The sequence below is a fragment of the Protopterus annectens genome, chromosome 7.part0, assembly GCF_019279795.1.
Source record: "Protopterus annectens isolate FY-2018-M chromosome 7.part0, PAN1.0, whole genome shotgun sequence".
Taxonomy (NCBI): Eukaryota; Metazoa; Chordata; order Ceratodontiformes; family Protopteridae; genus Protopterus; species Protopterus annectens.
The window spans coordinates 1,693,977,151-1,693,996,254 of NC_056739.1; the positions used below are offsets into that span (position 1 = coordinate 1,693,977,151).

The 19,104-nt window shown below is 46.0% G+C and overlaps 1 protein-coding gene across 2 annotated transcripts in view; it reads left to right on the forward strand.

Moving 5' to 3' along the window:
- The window catches only part of FANCI (FA complementation group I), a 2,406,750-nt gene that overhangs the window by 819,992 nt on the left and 1,567,654 nt on the right, over positions 1-19,104 (forward strand). The window lies entirely within an intron of this gene.

Sequence of the window (19,104 nt, forward strand, 5' to 3'; positions counted from 1 at the left end):
GCTCTGCCCTTTGGACTCACCATAGCCCCCATGGTGTTTACCAAATGTATAGCAGTAGTGGCAGCTCACCTGAGACTGAAAGGATTCCTGGTGTTTCCATATTTGGACAACTTGGTTTTAACAGCCTCAACTTGGCATCGACTACTTCAGGCCAGAGACTATTTGTTCCAGATCTTAAACTACCTGGGCATTATTATAACTCGTACTAAATCAAACCAGTCCCTTGTTCAGAGGTTGGAGTTAATCGGAGTCTTTATAGATGCAATGCATCAGATAGCTTCTTTGTTTCCTCATCACATAACTTGCTTGAGAAACCAGGTAAAGGACATCATTTCATTTCCATCTCCTTTGGCGAAACTCATTCTTTAAGCTCTAGGTTCTGTCTGTTGCCATTGTTGTAGTACCCTTAGCAAGATTCTTTATGCGAGTCTTCCAGTGGGCCTTCGCTGTTAGGTTAGCAGACATCACTTTTATGGCCCACATCGTCTTAGCCGTCAGACATCCCACGTACCCAGCAGTGACTAGAAGCTTTTGTATACTGGCCGGACATTCAGGTAGCAAGAGAGGAAACCCCAAGAGTTTAGAATACTGCAACAAGGAAGAGAAGGATATCTATGATTATGGTAAGATTTTGCACAACTATTCTTACACGTTATGCAGATAGACCATGAGGGTCTGGGAATGGCGTTATCTTAAGACTGCTTTCTTGTTGCAACACATATACTTTGAAAAAGTACTCAGCAGGTCCATTCTGACTCCTCACAAGTGATCCCTCAGTCAGTGGCAAATCTGATTTTCGGCCATTGGGGCCAGTCTTGCTGCAACCTCTTTGCTTCTCCCTAAAATAACAAGTACAGCAAGTACTTCATATTGATCCCCCCCTCTGAGCGAGTTGCCGAGGGATCCTCTGGTTCACAATTAGCCCTCTGGTCTCCTTTATGCCTATCCCCCACTACTGTTGAACCCAAAGTTTCTGTAGAAAGCCAGAAGGCTAAAGAGTTCAGTAATCTTTATTGCTTCCTACTGGCCTTGTCGGGTATGGTTCCCCTTTTTCTGGTCTCGTGAAATATCCCCCATGGATTCTGGAACCCAGACAGGACCTTCTCTCTCATCCATCAGGGACTCCACATCCCAGTCTACTCACCCTCAAACTAACCACTTGGTATCTCCTTTTCTAGTAATTCTACAAAGGTCCAGGCTTGCTTCCCCTGTTTAAGACATTGTCTTAGCTTCTTGGAAAGCTTCTACTAAAAAAGTGTACCAAAGCAAATGGAAAAGATTTGCCATTTGGGCATCCAAAGAAAATATTGATCCTTTCTCAGCCCCAATTTCATCCATACTTCTCTTTCTTCTGTCTTCAAAGACTAGGCTAGTTTCTTCCACTATAAAACTTCAGATGGCAGTCATTTCTAATTTTGATTCAGGAAATTATTCTGGTTCCTTTGCTAGATCTAAATTGTGTAAGGCTTTCATAGGTAGGTACTAGGCTATCGGCCCTAGGGCCCATACAAGCCTAGCCAAAAAATGTACCCTGGCTTTCGCCACCCAAGAAAATTATTTTCCTGTGCCTCTGTCGAGCAGAGCCATAGAAGTGATCCCTGGGGTGAATTTCCCATCCAATCATCAAGATTTTTCTTAAAGAGTGCTAATGAGGAGCTCTGTTTGACATAGATAGGTAGTCTGTTCCAGAGTATGGGAAGTCTCTGGGACACGAATCTATCCCTCCAGCATGTTCTGCTTATTGTGGTGACAAGGTTTATGTCCCTAGAGCGTGTAGCTTGGAGGGATTGGGATTTCTTTAAGTGGAGCATGTCTAACAGCTCTGGGTTTGACATAGCTTTGTATATTAGGCAGAGATCGCCCCTGAGTAGGCGATATGCGACGGAGTAAAGCTGTCGTTTTTTGAGACGGTCTGCATAGGGCATCTGTTTGAGGCCAGTAATCCTCTTTGTGAGGTATTTCTGTGGTCTTTCCAGTTGTTGTAGAGGTCTTGTGAGGTACATACCAAAAGGGGCGTTGTACTCTATAATGGGTCTAATGAGTGATGAGTAGAGAGGAACAATGACCTCTTTTTTTCTGGATGAGAATTATTTTGTGATGAAATGAGCCACGTAGAAGGATTTCCTGACCACTGTGGCGATGTGATTATCAAAGGAGAGACTACTGTCCACCTGTGTCCCAAGGTCTCATCACATTTTCGGCATTAAGTAGACTACCAGTTATGTTTTAGTTCATGGGTACAGAGTTTTTACCAAAGGGGATGACAGTACACTTTTCGGCATTGAGCTTCAGGCCATGGCTTTGACACCAGGTATCTGTCTCAGTGAGGCCCTTTTGTAGTTTGTCCAAATCATTAGGAGTTTCGATTATGTCTTCTAGTTTGCAGTCATCTGCAAATTTTGTTAGCCAAAGACTTTCTATGTTGGCCTGCACTTCAGAGAAGTAGATACCAAACAGGAGAGGACCCAGGACTGAACCCTGTGGTACTCCACTTGTCACTGGTCTGATGTCGGATTTGGAATCCGCTACTTTCACAGTGTGGGTTCTGTCCATGAGCCAGTTGGCAACCCATCTTGTGACATAGGGATTTATACCTAGTTTAGTGAGTTTATCTATAATTCCAGAGTGGGAGATGGTGTTGAAAGCCTTGGCGAGATCTAGATAAGCTGTGTGAACCATTTTACCCTCATCTATGGCTTTAGTGACTGCTTCAAAGAAGTCAATCAGTTTTTAGGAGACATGATCTGCCTTTTACAAATCCAAACTGGGTGGGGTCCTGAGTTTGGAGATTACCAATGTCTTTGTTTATGAGTTCCACGATGATACGTTCCAGGCTCGTCAGGCTAATGGGGCGGTAGTTCCCGGGGTCCATTGTGGCTCCCCCTTTGTGGAGTGGGATAACTGTTGCAGTGTGCCATTCAGTGGGTACAAAGCCTGAGGTGAGGCTATGATTGAACATGGTACTTGGGTAGGGTGCCAGTTCATTCTGTAGTTCGTGTAGAACGCAGCCTGGGATATTGTCAGGTCCCATGGATGCTGTGTTCTTGGCTTTGGAGAGTGTTTTTTTTACCTGTGCAGCCATGATTATAGGAACTTTGCATTCTTCCGGTATAGAGATGGGCCCTCTAGGGGTGAGAGGGGGGTAAAGTTAGCACTGAACCTATCTGCTAGGGTGTTGGCAATATCAGTTGGTTCTGTATATTTAGTGCCATTGTGCTGTAACTCAGAGCAGATGTCGGTGTTCCCATTTAGATTCTTGACATAGCTATAGAATGCTTTGTGGTTGTCTTTAGAGTCAGTGGCAATTTTGTTTTCGTAACTAGCTTTGGAGGATTTTATGAGGGATCTCAGCTTCTTACTGAGGTTGACCAGGGAGTTCCTCCAGTCATGGGATTTTACTCTTTTTTGCAACAGTTTCTTTCTTCTGTTGTAGAGTTTGTTTATGGCAAAGGACCACCAGATTGGCTTCCTTTTTTTTTGGAGGATAACATCTTGGTTCTATTAGGGATAGCATGATCCATGCACTCGTGTAAGTGCTTATAAAGTGCATTTGTGTAGAATTCGGCAGTCATACCTCTATTGTCCGTCTGCATGGGTGTCATGAGGTTTGCCACTTCTGTCTTAAGAAGTGTGAAGTTGGCTTTGGAGAAGTTTTTTACGATGGTTTCCCTAATTGGTGGTGGGGGTGGGATGTGGATGTCTAGGCTGATTAGCTTGTGGTCGGATCTGACCAACGAGGAATTGACCTCTGGTGTGGAACACTGGATCTGAAGTAGTTACTTCATTTGCTCTGCAACCTGTGGGTATCGGATCCGATCTCGGATCCGAGCCGGCAGCTTCACAAGCTACAAGATCCGAGCTCCTAGCTCCTCCCCCTACCCATAATCCCCTGCCACTAACTGTATTACCTCAGATCGTTTTTGCTGCGGCTGTAGACAGCTACTTTTTGAAGAGCTCCTTAGCTGACTGGTGAGATTGTTCCTTTTTTTCTCAAAAAAGCTCTTTCTTAGTGTTGATTGTGGTGTGTGTGTGTTCAGAGCCCTATAGCCAGTATAGTTTGTTAAAATAGTTTTCCTTTTTTTTGTGTAGTGTTAGTTTTTCTGTGTCCTGTGTTCTGTGTGTGTGTGAAAGCTAGCTAGCTCTCCCTCGAGAGTTTTCGGATCCTCCCCCTCTCGGCTCCGTTCACCTCATTTTTCGCCGGGGCCGGAGGAGGAGTACCGGTCTCCCTCGAGATCGTCAAAGCGACCCTCCCGGCCTGCCTCGACGACTTCATCTAGGTCGACCAGGAGCCTCACCGACGCCGATATGGATTGGATGATGCGACGATTCCTGCAGACTCAAATGCAGATGGGGGTGCTCTTGCCTCACCCCCCCTCAGGGGGGGGGAGTGCGGCCTCTGTCTTTGCTCCGATCACTCCTTCTCCAACCCGTTTTCGGGTTTTGGAGTCATCGGATCCGGGCCCTTTAGGAGCCGGGGTTTTGGAGGCGCCAATAGCTCCTGTGTCTTTGACGCCGACCATGCCCTCGAGTGTTTTGGATCCATGTTCTCGGGGCCGAGCGCCAGATCCGGGGGAGTTGATGTGTCTTCGGCACTGCTGAGGTCAGAGCACACTTCTCTCTCGGATCCGACCGCATCGGCTCCGATTCCAGTCCCTACCTCGGAGCAGAGGAGGTTGCTCTCGGAGCCTGGGGATAGTAGTTCTCCTTCGGCTTTTGAGGTAGTGGAGAGGGTGCTGTCGAGATCTTCCAGGTCCCCGGTCCGGGCTTTGGATCCTCCCGCACCCCCGCTGCATATGGGTCTATCCTCCATCATCCGTCCATTGGGACAGCCTGCCCAAGCCCTCCAGCCCGTTCCTGTGGAGGAACAGGAAGCCGTTGATGAGCCCTCCTCGGACAGTCCCACCGAGGATGTCCCTTGTAAACGGAGGTGTAAAAGGAGACACCTGGACTCCCCTGAGTCCGTCACCACAGAAATGGATTTGGATGAAAGGGAAGGTTCCCCAAGGTCACCCTCCTTTGGAGACATCATGGAGATGTTGCGTATTAGAGGGGGGGTGGTCTGCCCAAAAACCTTCCGCGGACGAATCCATCTTCCTGGAGGTGTTTGAGGCAGGCCCGTCTACCTCCTGGGTGTCTCCTCCGGCTGACCCCCTGGTAGACCTTATTACTACCAGGGCGTGGAAGGAGCCCGATACCGTGGAGCCAATCCAGAGACGGCCCGACAAAGTCCTTAGCCCCCCATCAGATAGACAGTCGTGGGCCAAGGGGTCTCCGGTCGATGCCATGTTGGTGGCGGCTGCGACGAAGAGAGAACTTGCCCAAGAGAGTGCTTCAGTCCACCCGCCGGATAAGGAATCTCGAGCGCTGGACCGCATTGGGAAGCGGATGCTTGCTTCAGCGACCTTCTCAGTGAGGGCGCTGAATTATATGGCACATACCATTAGGCTACAGCGAGACTTGATTAAGGAATACGCTGCAGCCCCCCCCAGAGTCCATGTCGGTCGAGGACAAGCAGGTGTTTTCGACTCGTATGGCCACTCTAAAATCCATTTCTAACACGTCCATGCGGCTACTCTCTCATGCAACAGAGGGAGCCGTGAGGGCCAGCGGAGCCGGGGTCGTCTTGTGGTATCACGCCTGGCTCCGCCTTTGCGATTTTGCGGAACCCTTCAAGGTGTCCTTCGCGAATGCGCCCTTTGACGGGTCTTTGCTTTTTGGCAAGACCGTTCGCGAAACGCTGGTCCAAAGCGAGAAGGACGGGAAGACGCTCTCTGCTGTCGGGGTCCGCTTCTCTAATCCCCAATGATTCTTCTCAAGGAATCAGAGGGGACGAAAGAAGTTGTGGTTCCGCAAGTCTCAGCAATCCCATCCAGCTTCGGACCCCTCGTCCTCCAGAGGCAGAGGAGGACAAGGTGGACGCCGGCCCAGAGGCAGAGGGGGGCCGCGTAATTTCGGGTCTAGAGAGCCTTTCCCGGACAGACCCGCGCAGCAGCCCTGAGGGCTTACCCGACTGTCCATCTCTGGAGGCAGTCGGGGGGCGGTTGACGGAGCATCTGTCAAATTGGGAGTCCATTATGACAGATCGATGGGTGCTCCGGATCATATCCAGAGGTTACTCCATTCCCTTCCTAGGCCTTCCCCCTACAAGCAGACGTCTCCCTGATGTTCCACCCGATCAGACGGAGGCAGCGGCTTTGGAGGTTTCGAAGTTGCTAAGAAAAAGATCCATCCAGCCCGTCCCCCTAGATCAGTCCGGATTGGGTTATTACTCCAGGTTCTTTTTAGTGCCAAAGAAGACGGGGGACCTAAGACCCATCCTAGACTTGTCCGCTCTGAACCTGTTCATCCCCAAGGAAAAATTCCAGATGGCCACACTTCAATCAATTTTCCCCTTGCTGCAGGAGAATGACTGGATGTGCTCTATAGTCCTCAAGGATGCGTACTACCACATATTGATGGACAGACGATCCAGAAGGTTTCTCCGCTTCCGGCTGGGAGCCAGTCATTATCAGTTCAGGGTTCTTCCGTTCGGCCTCACCTCAGCCCCCAGGGTGTTCACCAAGGTCACGGCAGTGGTTGCAGCCCACCTGAGACTTCAGGGCATTCAGGTTTTCCCTTACCTAGACGACTGGCTCCTTACCGCTGCCAACAGGCATCAACTCTGCGTTGCAAGAGATTACACTCTGACTCTTGCCCAGAGTCTAGGCATCTCAGTGAATCTTCAAAAATCCTTCCTTCGCCCCGTACAAGTATTAGAGTTCATAGGGGCCGGATTGGATACCTGTACTTCTCGAGCCTTTCTGACGTCAGACAGGCTGAGCAGCTTGTCGTTTCAGGTGCTTACTCTTCTTCAGAGCCAGGCTCCTGCGACGGAGTTAGTCCTGAGGGCACTAGGGTCTATGGCAGCGGTAATTGGTCTATCCCTTCATGCACGCCTGCGAATGCGGATTTTACAATGGACCCTCCAGGTTCAGTGGTCGCTATTACTCCACCCATTAAGCTCTCCAATCCCACTGAGCAGAGTTTGCATAGACTCCCTTCTTTGGTGGCTTCACTCTCAAGAGCTGAGGCAAGGGAGACCCTTTGTGATTCCCCCGCCCCAAGCCACGTTGACCACGGATGCTTCTCGCCTCGGGTGGGTGGGCATTGTTCGGGCAGAACCGTCCAAGGCACGTGGACTTCCCTAGAGACCGCTCTGCATATCAATGTCCTAGAGATGAGGGCAGTGCTTCTAGCGTTGCAAGCTCTTCACGACCTTCTACCTCTGGGGACTATTGCAATCCAGACAGACAATATGTTGGTAGTCTGGTACATAAACAAACAGGGAGGAACCAGGTCTTATCCCCTTTGTCGAGAAGCTATGAGTGTGGGAATGGGCGATATCCACCAACCACTTTCTAGTAGCAATGCACATTCCGGGACGGTCCAACATATTAGCGGACAAACTGAGTCGGATAATTCTCACTCCGTACGAGTGGTCTCTCAATCTATCAGTTGCGAAGCAGATCTTCCGCAAGTGGGGTTGGCCTTGCTGCAATCTTTTTGCTTCTCCATTAAACACAAAATGCAGCGAGTACTTTGTAATACTTCCCCCCGAGGGGGAAACTCCCAGAGACGCTCTAGTTCATGCTTGGCCTCCCGGTCTTCTTTATGCTTACCCTTCCCTTCTGCTTATGACCAATTTCATACAGAGAGCCTCTCGGTTGGGAGCAAAGTTATCCTCATAGCCCCATTCTGGCCTCGCCAGATCTTTTTCCCATACCTGCGGTCTCACAGTTTAACTCCCCCTTGGATACTGGAGCCCATTCCAGACCTGATTTCACATCCCGCAGGATGTCAAACCCCAAACCTGGTAAACCTCAAGTTTGCGGCTTGGTTGATCCAGTTCCACTGATGGCAAGGACTCCCAGTATCTCATCACCAGTGAAGGCCATTCTGGTAGCGGCTCATAAGCCGGCTACCAGGGAAATATATAATAGCAAATGGAAACGCTTCTCCATCTGGGCAACAGACAAGAGCCTGGATCCTTTTACAGTTCCTATTCCGGCAATCTTGGACTTCCTGTCGCTGATTTTTCGTCAGGGAGCAAGTGTTTCTACGGTTAAGGTGCAGTTAGCAGCCATTTCCCATTTTCATGTGGGAGATCTACTAGGGTCATTGGCATCCACAAAGTTATGCAAAACGTTCTTGCGAGGCATCTTTCTCTTAAAGCCTCCTGTGAAAACGGTGGTGCCTCCATGGGATTTGACACTAGTCTTGCAAGCCCTGACGAGTCCACCCTTTGAGCCTGCAGCCTTGATTCCTTTAAAATTCTTGTCCTGGAAAAAGGCTTTTTTGGTAGCTATTACTTCTGCCAAGAGGGTTTTGGAACTCCAAGCACTGTGTATGAAACCCCCTTATCTCATTTTTCACAGGGATAGAGTGTCTCTCAGGACTAACCCGTCTTTCTTACCTAAGGTGGCTTCGGAATCTAATATCAATCAATCAATCAATTTGCCCGTGTTCTTTCCAAATTTTCAGAATAATTGGGAGTAGATATTGCACAAACTGGACGTACACAGGCAACTACGTTTTTACTTGCACAGAACTAAGGATTTTCGCAAGTCTGATCAGTTGTTTGTGTCCTTAGCAAAATCAGCCAGGGGAAGGGCCATTTCTAAAGTAACCCTAGCAAATTGGATTTGTCAATGTATAGTTCAAGAGTATGTATCTTCGGGCAAACCAGCTCCTATGGGAATACACGTTCATTCTACCCAGTCCATCGCCACCTCAGCAGCTTTCTGCTCCAGGGTTCCCTTGGACGACATATGTTCAGCAGCTACCTGGTCCTCTTCTCATACGTTCATTTCTCATTATAAACTGGATATGATATCGAGAAGTAGGGCTTCTTTTGGCTCTGCGGTGCTTTGAAATATCCTTCCATAAGGCCACCCAGGTTTATTGTCTAGGTAGCTGGGGACCTCTGTCCCACAGGTTGCAGAGCAAATGAAGTAACTCCTTCAGATAAAGAAGTTATGTTCTCACCATAACGTTCCATCTGAGTAGGTACTTCATTTGTCTGCAACCATCCCTCCTTGCCATCCCCCTAACCTTTTCTCGGGTTTTCTTCTGGTCACCTGAAATTTTGCTGCCTTGAGGTTAGGTCTTCAGTATACCTCTGTCGAGGTTATGACTTAGATTGGGCAAAATCGATCTGAGGTAATACAGTTAGTGGCAGGGGATTATGGGTAGGGGAGGAGCTAGGAGCTCGGATCTTGTAGCTTGTGAAGCTGCCGGCTTGAATCCGAGATTGGATCCAATACCCACAGGTTGCAGACAAATGAAGTACCTACTCAGATGGAACGTTATGGTGAGTACATAACTTCTTTTTCCCCATGTTGGTAATGACCAGGTCTAGGATATTGCTGCCCCTGGTGGGGGTGTGAATAAGTTGATCCAAGGCATTGGAATTTATGAATTCTAGAAAACATTGAGCAAAAGAGTTGGTACATGAGTAGTTTTCCCAGTTAATGGTGGGGTAGTTGTAATTGCCCATTATTAGGGTGTTGGGTTGTACCCTAATACTTTCCAGTGTATCAAGAAATGAGGAGTGTGAATCCTGGGGCATGGTGGGGGTTCTGTAGCAAGCTACAATTTGGATTGCGGTCTTGCCCAGAGTTAGTTGTACTTGGATAATCTCAGATGCATTATGCTGTGCAACTAGCCTGGCGGTGTGGATATCCTTAATGAATATGGACACGTCTCTGCCTTTAGTGCTTCGTTCTGGGTTAGGTGGCCGAAAGGTGTGGTATGAATTGTAGCCTGGTAATGCAGGGGTGCTCTCTGGAGCTTTGAACCAGGTCTCTGTCACTGCACAGATGTTAGTGTTCTCCATTTTAAGGAGTGCCTCAAGTGAGTGCATTTTGAGGTTTAGACTTCTAGCATTGAGTTGCATTACCCTCAGATTTTGCTTATTTGTACCTGTTACGGCAGTGAATTTGTCATTTGAACCTTGCCTAAAAAAGGCACTATAGGGGTGGCAAGAGCCTTAGCCAGTATCCGGAATCCTAAGGGCGACAGATGCAGGCCATTTCTGGCAAAGCATCGTGGTCTGTCCATCATGTCGTCCCAGGCAAATACTGGATCCCCTTAGAATGACACCAGAAGCTTAGCCAATTGTTGAAGTCAATAATTTTGTCCTTGTACTGTGGTATCATTCTGGGTGATGGCAGGATGCTACTCAGGGTTAGGGTCATACCTGCCTGGAATACAAGATCGGAGAGCTCCTCCATGTCTCTCTTCATGTAGTCCAGGGAGGTACATCTCAGGTCATTCACACCTACATGGACAATGACAGTGTCATATTTGTACTTATTGTGGAGTGACCTGAGTGCATGCGTTATGTGGCGGATCCTGGCACCTGACAGGCAGCTGACAGTAACTTTCTCCTTGTTTAGTCTAGTGAGTGGAACATCTGTGTGCCTGACTTATAGAGTCACCTATGACTAGAGTGTTGGGTACGTTGTTATGCCTTATGGGCTGTGGTTGAGTGGCACACTGATTTTGTGGGCTATGTGTCATTTGGGTTGTGTTAAGGTCCATGGGACCTGACTCTTATTCTTCAAGGGCTAACACAAAAACACTTTGAATATTTGTGAAATGAAATTCCTTTCTTGGACAGCCATCATTTTGATAGGTATCACATCAGCAAGAAGAATTTTTGAACTTCAGGCCTTATCTTTGAAACTGCCATACATCATTTTTCATAACGATAGAGTATCTCTCCATATCAATCCATCTTTTATGCCTAAGATAGCCACAGAGACTAATATACATCAGTTTATTCAGTTACCAGTCTTCTTTCCAAATTATTCTAACAAGGGCAAATATATTTTGCATTTGCTGATGATCATAGTTAACTGCGGTTTTACTTTCATATGACAAAACTGTAGAAAATATTCCATTTCTTTCTTTCTCACCAAACCGCCTGGGTCAACCAGTCTCCAAAGTTACATTGGCTAAATGGATTACTGACTATATTTGTTTAATTTGCTCAAGAAATGGATGGAACTTGCCTCGCCCACCTGAAGCTCATTCTACTAGATCTATGGCTACATCTTCTGTTTTCTCCTCCAGAACGTCGATTGATGACATTTGTGCTGCAGCCACTTGGTCAAAGACTCATACTTTTGTGGCACATTATAAATTGGACATTGTCTGCAGAAGTAGATCTTCTTTTGGTTCAACAGTGCTCTGGCATATCTTTCCTTGAGGCCACCGGAGAGTAATGTAGCTGGGTACTCTGGCCCAATAGTGAGTGAGAATAAAAAGAACAATATCAGAGTTAGAAGTTATGTACTTAGCATAACTTGGTGTATGTGTTGTCCATTTTCATTCTTACTCACCTTCCCTCCCAGCCATCCCTCAACCTATTGACTTCTAGAGGACCTTTTGGATTTATAGGAACCTTTATATTCCTGGTTTGAGTCTTTGTTTTCTTTCTGTCTGTACTGTGTTTCTTTCTGTGTCTATACTGTCTCTTTATCTGGTAGGTATTAAGGGAGCAAACTCGATCTGAGGATGCTACAGAGAGTGTAGGGCATTGTGGGTAGAGGGAGGAGCTCAAGATTAGGATCCAAGTCTGAAAAAATGTGGCTGAGTTGGATCCAAAGGTCGAATCTATAACACAGTAGGAAGGAAGAATGTTAATGGACTACACAGATGCCATGTTATGGTAAGTACATAACTTCTAATTTTGGCAATGAGCAATAGCCTTACATCGTTTTCTAGTGGCAATGAGTATCTTAGGGATGCTCAGTTAAACTGCAAACAGGGTAGACAGGTCACTTTTAATGCCAGACATAGTGGTTTCTCAATCCAGTGGTGGCACAGCAGATATTCCATCTTTGGGGGTCATCTTTTTTGCAATTTCTTTGCTTCCCATCCAGTACCAAGTGCAGCAAATACGTTACCATGATCCTGCCACAGGTACAGTCCTTGAGAGATGCCTTGGGTCATCACTGGTTTGCTTGGCATGCTTTTCCACTCTTAACCCTTGTGATGACCCACCACTGCCAACCAGAAATCAAGGAGCCTCAATCCTCACCACTGGCAACAGTGTGTGTGGGGGGGGGCAGACTTTTACTGGTACAATAACAGGTACATGCACAGTTTTTCTAAATGCAGCTCTCTGGATCAAGTGCAATTTCCCTTGAGAACACATACAGACCAGAGTCACTGGTTTCTCCCTCTTTCTCCAGATCCCCAATAAGACTCCCCACTGGCACAGCTATAGAGTTTAGCTCTCAGCTGAGTGACCAAGCCAAGACCTCCAGCATCCTCTTTGTCCAACCAGTTCTTCATGTCCCTGCCCAAGTAGCTGACACACACACACACACACACACGCGCACACACACACCTGGGGAAGGCTGCCACAGGTTAACTAGCTATGCCCCCTTCTGCCCAGATTATACGTTAGTTACCACTGCCACCAATCACTCCTTATCAGCTACTTTAGGGCCCTTAACAAAGGGTTCTGATTTTACTGTGTAATATTAATGCTAATACAAATAGTAGTTTGACCCAGAGCAAGGCTATTAGGAGGGGCCCGAGGGGCCCACACAGTGTCAGCAAATAAATATGCAAGTATTCTCAAGACTTGAATATCTCTACAAGATCAGCCACAATGAAAGGTTTAAATATATTTAATAATAAATAATAAAAGAACAAGACAGTACTAAATATATATATATATATATATATATATATATATATATATATATATATATATATATATATACGGAAAATTAAAATAACATTGCAGTACAGGCTGACACAAATAAAGAAAAATAAAATCTAAACTTCTTCTTCTTCTTTTGGTTTTTCCCGGTTAGGGGTCGCCACAGCGGATCACCTGTCCGCTCATGATTGGCAGTGGAGTTTTACAGTGTTGAGTTGCTAGTACACTATATTCTTGACTGTATCTAAGAGAATTACTGTACCTTAGAAACTTTCTAATGGAGAAAGGCAGATGTGGTGAATAGTTATTCTTGTTGTTGTCAGGTCCAAGACAGAATGCAGAATAGTCTGTCTCACTGAGAGACTTCTCAAAATATCTAAAATATTACTGCTGGGATAGCTTGCAGAATAGCATCATTTCTGGTCATCTGACTTGTAGTTCCAAGGCAAAACCCCCATTGCTGGCAGTATTTAGCATCTACCTGTAAAAATACCCAGACAAGGGCTCTTGCTCAGATCTTTGGCAGGTGCTGGAAGTCATAAAACAATAGCTTTCTTTCATGCTTCCAGAGTAGCAACTCACCCCAAAGACAATACAGAAAGCTTCCTAGTACAGACTTTGTGTGTCTAGCTGCATTGAAGCATCTTTATGGCTTAACCTATAAAGTAATTTAATTTCACAGATTTTTATCAAGTTTGCTGGACTGAAGTTAATCCTCCAGTTTTCTCTTTTAACATATGCGTTTAAGCAGTTACAGTAGTGCATGTACATTTCTGTTCTCTTCTAGTAGGGCATACTGTAGATGCATTTTAAGCACGAGCACTTCAAAAATACATTTTCAGCACAAGCATCTGTACAGAGCAGTTTGATATACACATGCCATTCTGTTCTAATACATTTGTAACACAAGCATCTTGTATAGATTAGTTTGATATTCACAAATGTCTTATAATTATTAACAAAATTCCAGCTAACTGTGCTTGGCAGTACCTTCTCTTATCACACCCCTGATTTGTAGATTTTTGCAGAAAGCAAGCAAAGGGAAGGTCCTTGTTATCCTCTTTGCCTTTTGGCCAAGGCAAATCTGGCTTTCCCTTCTTAGGCCTCATCTCAGGGACCCCCCAGCTTTTAGATATAATGTGTAGGATCTTCTTTCCCACCCTTCATGGAAGCCTCACCTGGAATTTCTCAACATCAAACTAACCTCTTGGTTTCTCCAGTTACAATAATGGCTGGCAATCCAGCCCTTTTGTCTGATGTAGATAATATTTTGTTCACTTCTAGAAAAAATTCACTCAAGTTATATCAAGGAAAGTGGAAATGCTTTGTTTGGGCATCCTCATGAGACAATGACCCCTTTTCAGCCTGCATCCCAGATGTCCTTCGGTTCGTAGGTACATGTTTTGGTATGGGATCCAGTTTCTCAGCCATAAATGTTTAATTAGCAGTCATTTCTATTTTCCCATAGGTCAAAAGGAATGCTGGTTGGCTCGTTGTGAAGCTGTCTTCAAAGGAGCTTTCCTTCTCAGGCTGCCAATTAGAGAATCCTTTTTTCCTTAGGAGCTCAAGTTTGTGCTAGATGCCTTAATGAACCACCATATGAACCAGTGTCTACAGCTCATTTGAAATTTCTTCCTTGGAAAACTTTGTTTCTTTTGTCCTAAACTCCCATGATAAGGGTGTATGAGCTTCAGGCACTCTCTTCAGCAATACCTTATTTAGTCTTCCACAAAGATAAAGCTTCCCCTTTACAAATCCATTTTTTTCTACCCATTATGGCTTCCAAGATAACCTTGGTTTAGCCATTTCATCTGCCAGTCTTTTTTCCAGGTCATACCATTAAAGGAGAATAAATAATGCATACCATGGACAGCCATACAGTTTTATCTTCATAGAACCAAATATGTTCATAGGTAGGTACTAGGCTATCGGCCCAAGGGCCTAAGTAAAGCTAGCCAACAAAGTTACCTGGCTTAGCCAACCCAAGAAAGTTAATTTTCTGTGCCCCTGTCGAGCAGACCCACAGAAATGATCCCCAGGGAGTATTTCCCATTTCCCATCCACTCATCAAAATTTTTTTGGAGTGTTAATGAGGAACTTTGCTTGACATAGATGGGTAGCTTGTTCCAGAGTATGTGAATTCTCTGGGACAGGAATCTACCCTCCAGCAAGTCCTGTTTATTGTGGTGACAAGGTTTAGGTCCATAGAGCGTGTAGCTCAGAGGGATTTGGATTTCTTTAGGTGTAGCATGTCCAACAGCTCTGGGTTTGACATAGCTTTATATGTTAGGCATAGATCACCTCGGAGTAGGCGATATGCTACAGAGTAAAGCTGGAGTTTTTTGAGACTATCAGTGTAGGGCATCTGAGGCCAGTAATTCTCTTTGTGAGGTATTTCTGTGGCCTTTCCAGCTGCTGTAGATGTCTTGTGAGGTACATTCCAAAAAGGGCATTGTACTCTATAATGGGTCTAATGAGTGTCGAGTAGAGGGGAACAATGACCTCTTTTTTCCTGGATGAGAACCATTTTGTGATGAGGTGTGCTATGTAGAAGGATTTCCTGACTACTGTGGCAATGTGATTATCAAAGGAGAGACTACTGTCCACCTGGGTCCCAAGGTGTCTTATCACACATTCGGTGTTAAGAAGACTGCCGCCTATGTGGTAGATCATGGGTACAGAGATTTTACCAAAGGGGATAACAATGCACTTTTTGGCATTGAGCTTGAGACCATGGCTCTGACACCAGGCATCTGTCTCAGTGAGGCCCTTCTGTAGGATGTCCACATCATTTGGGGACTTGAGTATAGCTCCTAGTTTGCAGTCATCTGTGAACTTTGTTAGCAAGAGGCCTTCTGTGTTAGCCTGTACTTCAGAGAAGTAGATACCAAACGAGAGGTCCCAGGACTGAACCCTGTGGTACTCCACTTGTCACTGGTTTGAAGTCAGATTTGGAGTCTGCAACTTTTACAGTGTGGGTTCTGTCAGTGAGCCAGTTAGCAACCCATCTTGTGACATAGGGATTTATGCTTAGTTTAATGAATTTAGCTATAATTCCAGAATGGGGGATGGTGTCTAAAGCCTTGGCGAGGTCAAGATAGGCTGTGTGAACTACTTTGCCCTCGTCTACGGCTTTGGTGACTGCCTCAAAGAAGTCGACCAGGTTCAGGAGGTAAGATCTGCCTTTCACAAACCCGAACTGGGTGGGGTCCGCAGTTTGGAGGTTACCAATGGCTTTATTTATGAATTCCATGATGATACTTTCCATGGCCTTGCAGGCGAGGCTCGTCAAGCTAATAGGGCGATAGTTCCCAGGATCAGTGGTGGCTCCCCCTTTGTGGAGTGGGATAACTGTTGCTGTGTGCCATTCAGTGGGCAGAAAGCCTGACATGAGACTATGATTGAGCATGGTGCTTAGGTGGGAAGCCAGTTCGTTCTGAAGTTCATGTAAAACACAGCCTGGGATGTTGTCTGGTCCCATGGATACTTTGTTTTTGTCTTTAGAGAGTGCTGCTTTTACCTGTGAAGTTGTGATTACAGGGACTCTGCATCCTTCCTGTATAGATATGGGCCCTTTAGGGGGTAAGAGGGGGGTAAAGTTAGCACTGAACCCATCTGCCAGGATGTTGGCAGTATCATTTGGTTCTGTAATTTTTGTGCCATTGTGCTGTAACTCGGAGCAGATCTGGCTGTTGCCATTGAGATTCTTGACATAGCTATAGAATGCTTTGTGGTTGGCCTTAGAATCAGTGGCAATCTTGTTTTCATAGCTAGCTTTGGAGGATCTTATAAAGAATCTCAGCTTCTTACTGAGGCTGACCAGGGAGCTCCTCCACTCACGGGATTTTACTCTCTTTTGCAACAGTTTCTTGCTTCTGTTGTTGAGTTTGTTTATGGCACGGGACCACCAGATTGGCTTCCTTTTTTTGGAGGATAGCATCTTGATTCTGTTTGGGATAGCACGATCCATGCACTTGTGTAAGTGCTTATAGAGTGCATTTGTGTAGGATTCAGCAGTCGTAACTGTATTGTCCATCTGCATGGGTGTCATGAAGTTCACCACTTCTGTCTTAAGAAGCATGAAGTTGGCTTTGGAGAAATTTTTTTACTGTGGTTTCCTTAATGGAGGGTGGGGGCGGGATGTGGATATCTACGATGATTAGCTTATGGTCGGATATGACCAACGAGGAGTTGATTTCAGGTGTGGAACACCGGTCACTCATGTTGGTAATGACTAGGTCTAGAATATTGTTGCCCTTGGTGGGGGTGTGTATAAGTTGATCCAGGGTATTGGAATTTACAAATTCCAGAAAGCGCTGTGCGAAGGAGTTGATACACGAGTTATTTTCCCAATTAATAGTGGGGTAGTTGAAATCGCCCAATATTAAGGTGTTTGCTTGAACCCTAATATTTTCCAGTATATCAGGAAAAGAGGAGTGGGAATCCTGGGGCATGGTGGGGGATCTGTAGCAAGCTACAATTTGGATTGCAGTTTTGCCCAGAGTTGTTTGCACTTGGATAACGTCGGCTGCATTATGCTGAGCAACTAGCCTGGAGGTGTGGATATCCTTAATGAATATGGACACACCTCCGCCTTTGGTGTTCCGGTCCAGGTTAGATGGCCGAAAAGTGTGGTATGAGTTATAGCCTGGTAATCCAGGGGTGCTCTCTGGAGATTTGAACCAGGTTTTCAGTCACTGAACAGACATCGATGTTCTCCATTTTAAGGAGTGCCTCGAGTGAGTGCATTTTGAGATTTAGACTTCTAGCACTGAGTAGCATTACCGTCAGTTTTTGCTTGCCTGTTCCTGTTATGGTGGTGAATTTGTCATTTGAACCTTACCTAAAAAAAGGCACTATAGGGGCGGCAAGAGCCTTTGCCAGTATCCGTAATCCCAGGGGTGACAGGTGCAGGCCATCTCTGGCAAAGCATCGTAGTCTGTCAGCCATGTCGTCCCAGGCAGACAGATACTGGATCCCCTTAGAATGACACCAGAAGCTTAACCAATTGTGGAAGTCAATCATTTTGTCCTTGTACTGCAGTATCATTCTGGGCGATGGCAGGATGCTACTGAGGGCTAGGGTCACACCTGCCTGGGCTACAAGATCGGAGAGTTCTTCCATGTCTCTTTTCATGTAGTCCATGGAGGTACATCTCAGGTAATTCACACCAACATGGACAATCACAGAGTCATATTTGTACTTGTTGTGGAGTGACCTGAGTGCGTGGGTTATGTGGCGGATCCTGGCATCCGACAGGCAGCTGAGAGTGACCTTCTCCTTGTTTTGCCTGGTGAGTGGGACATCAGTGTGCCTGATTATAGTCACCTATGACTAGTGTGTTGGGTACGTTGTTTTGCCTTAAGGGTTGTGGTTGAGTGGCACCCTGAGTCTGTGGGCTATGTGTCATTTGGGTTGTATTGGTGGTGGGAGGTTGCTTGCGCTTCTGTTTTGGAGGTCTCTGTTGCTTGAGCAGATTATTATTGAGAGCCTCCGCAAATGTTTTTGTGTTTCTATGTGTGGATTTTGGTGTTGTAGGTTTAGTGGGACTATGTGATGAGTGTGGTGTGGTGCAAGTGTTTACCTTCTCTTGACTATCAGGTTCAGTCTTGGTTGGAGAGAGCTTTACCTCCAGTTTGGCTAGATAAGTGCATCTCTCACAGGTTGTAGTGTTGGGTGGTAGGAGGAGAGGGTTGTCTGTGTACATGAGGCAATTGCTACATTGCCCCAAGATGACCTGATTCATCAGCTAGACAGGAGAGAACACTGGGAGCTGACCCTTGGACATGCCTGAATAAAAAAACATTTTCCTCTGGACAAGTGAGGAAAGTGAGTACAAGAGCTGTTTTTCTCTAAGCAAGTGAGAAAAGTAAGTACCAAAACTGTTTTCCTCTAGGTAATGAGGAAGAGTGAGTGCTGTAGTAGTTTGTAGTTTATTTAGTGCTTACAACAAGTTCTGAACAAGTGCTGAGCACGGATAAGCAAATTCAAGTGCTAAAACTAAGAATCTGTATCTGGATCTTGTTGCAGATAGGCTACCTAGTGCTTACCACTCCCACTGATAAGCTAGAAGAATTCCCTCCCAACACAGAAAGGCTTGGGGGCACAGAAGCTTACAAACAGTCCTGGATACAGCAAATCTGTATCTGGACTAAACTAGTTATAGGGAAGGTGGGAAGCAAGCACAAATGCAGGCTTTTAAACCAGAAAGTTGAAAGAGATGGAAAAACTGCCCAAATGGCCAATAAACTACAATTTCTGGGCCAGAAACCACTCTTGTGATAGATAAGGCTACTTAGTGCTTACCACTCCCACTGATGAGCTAGAAGGGTTCCCTCCAACACAGAAAGGCTTGGGGCACAGAAGCTTACAAACAGTCCTGGATA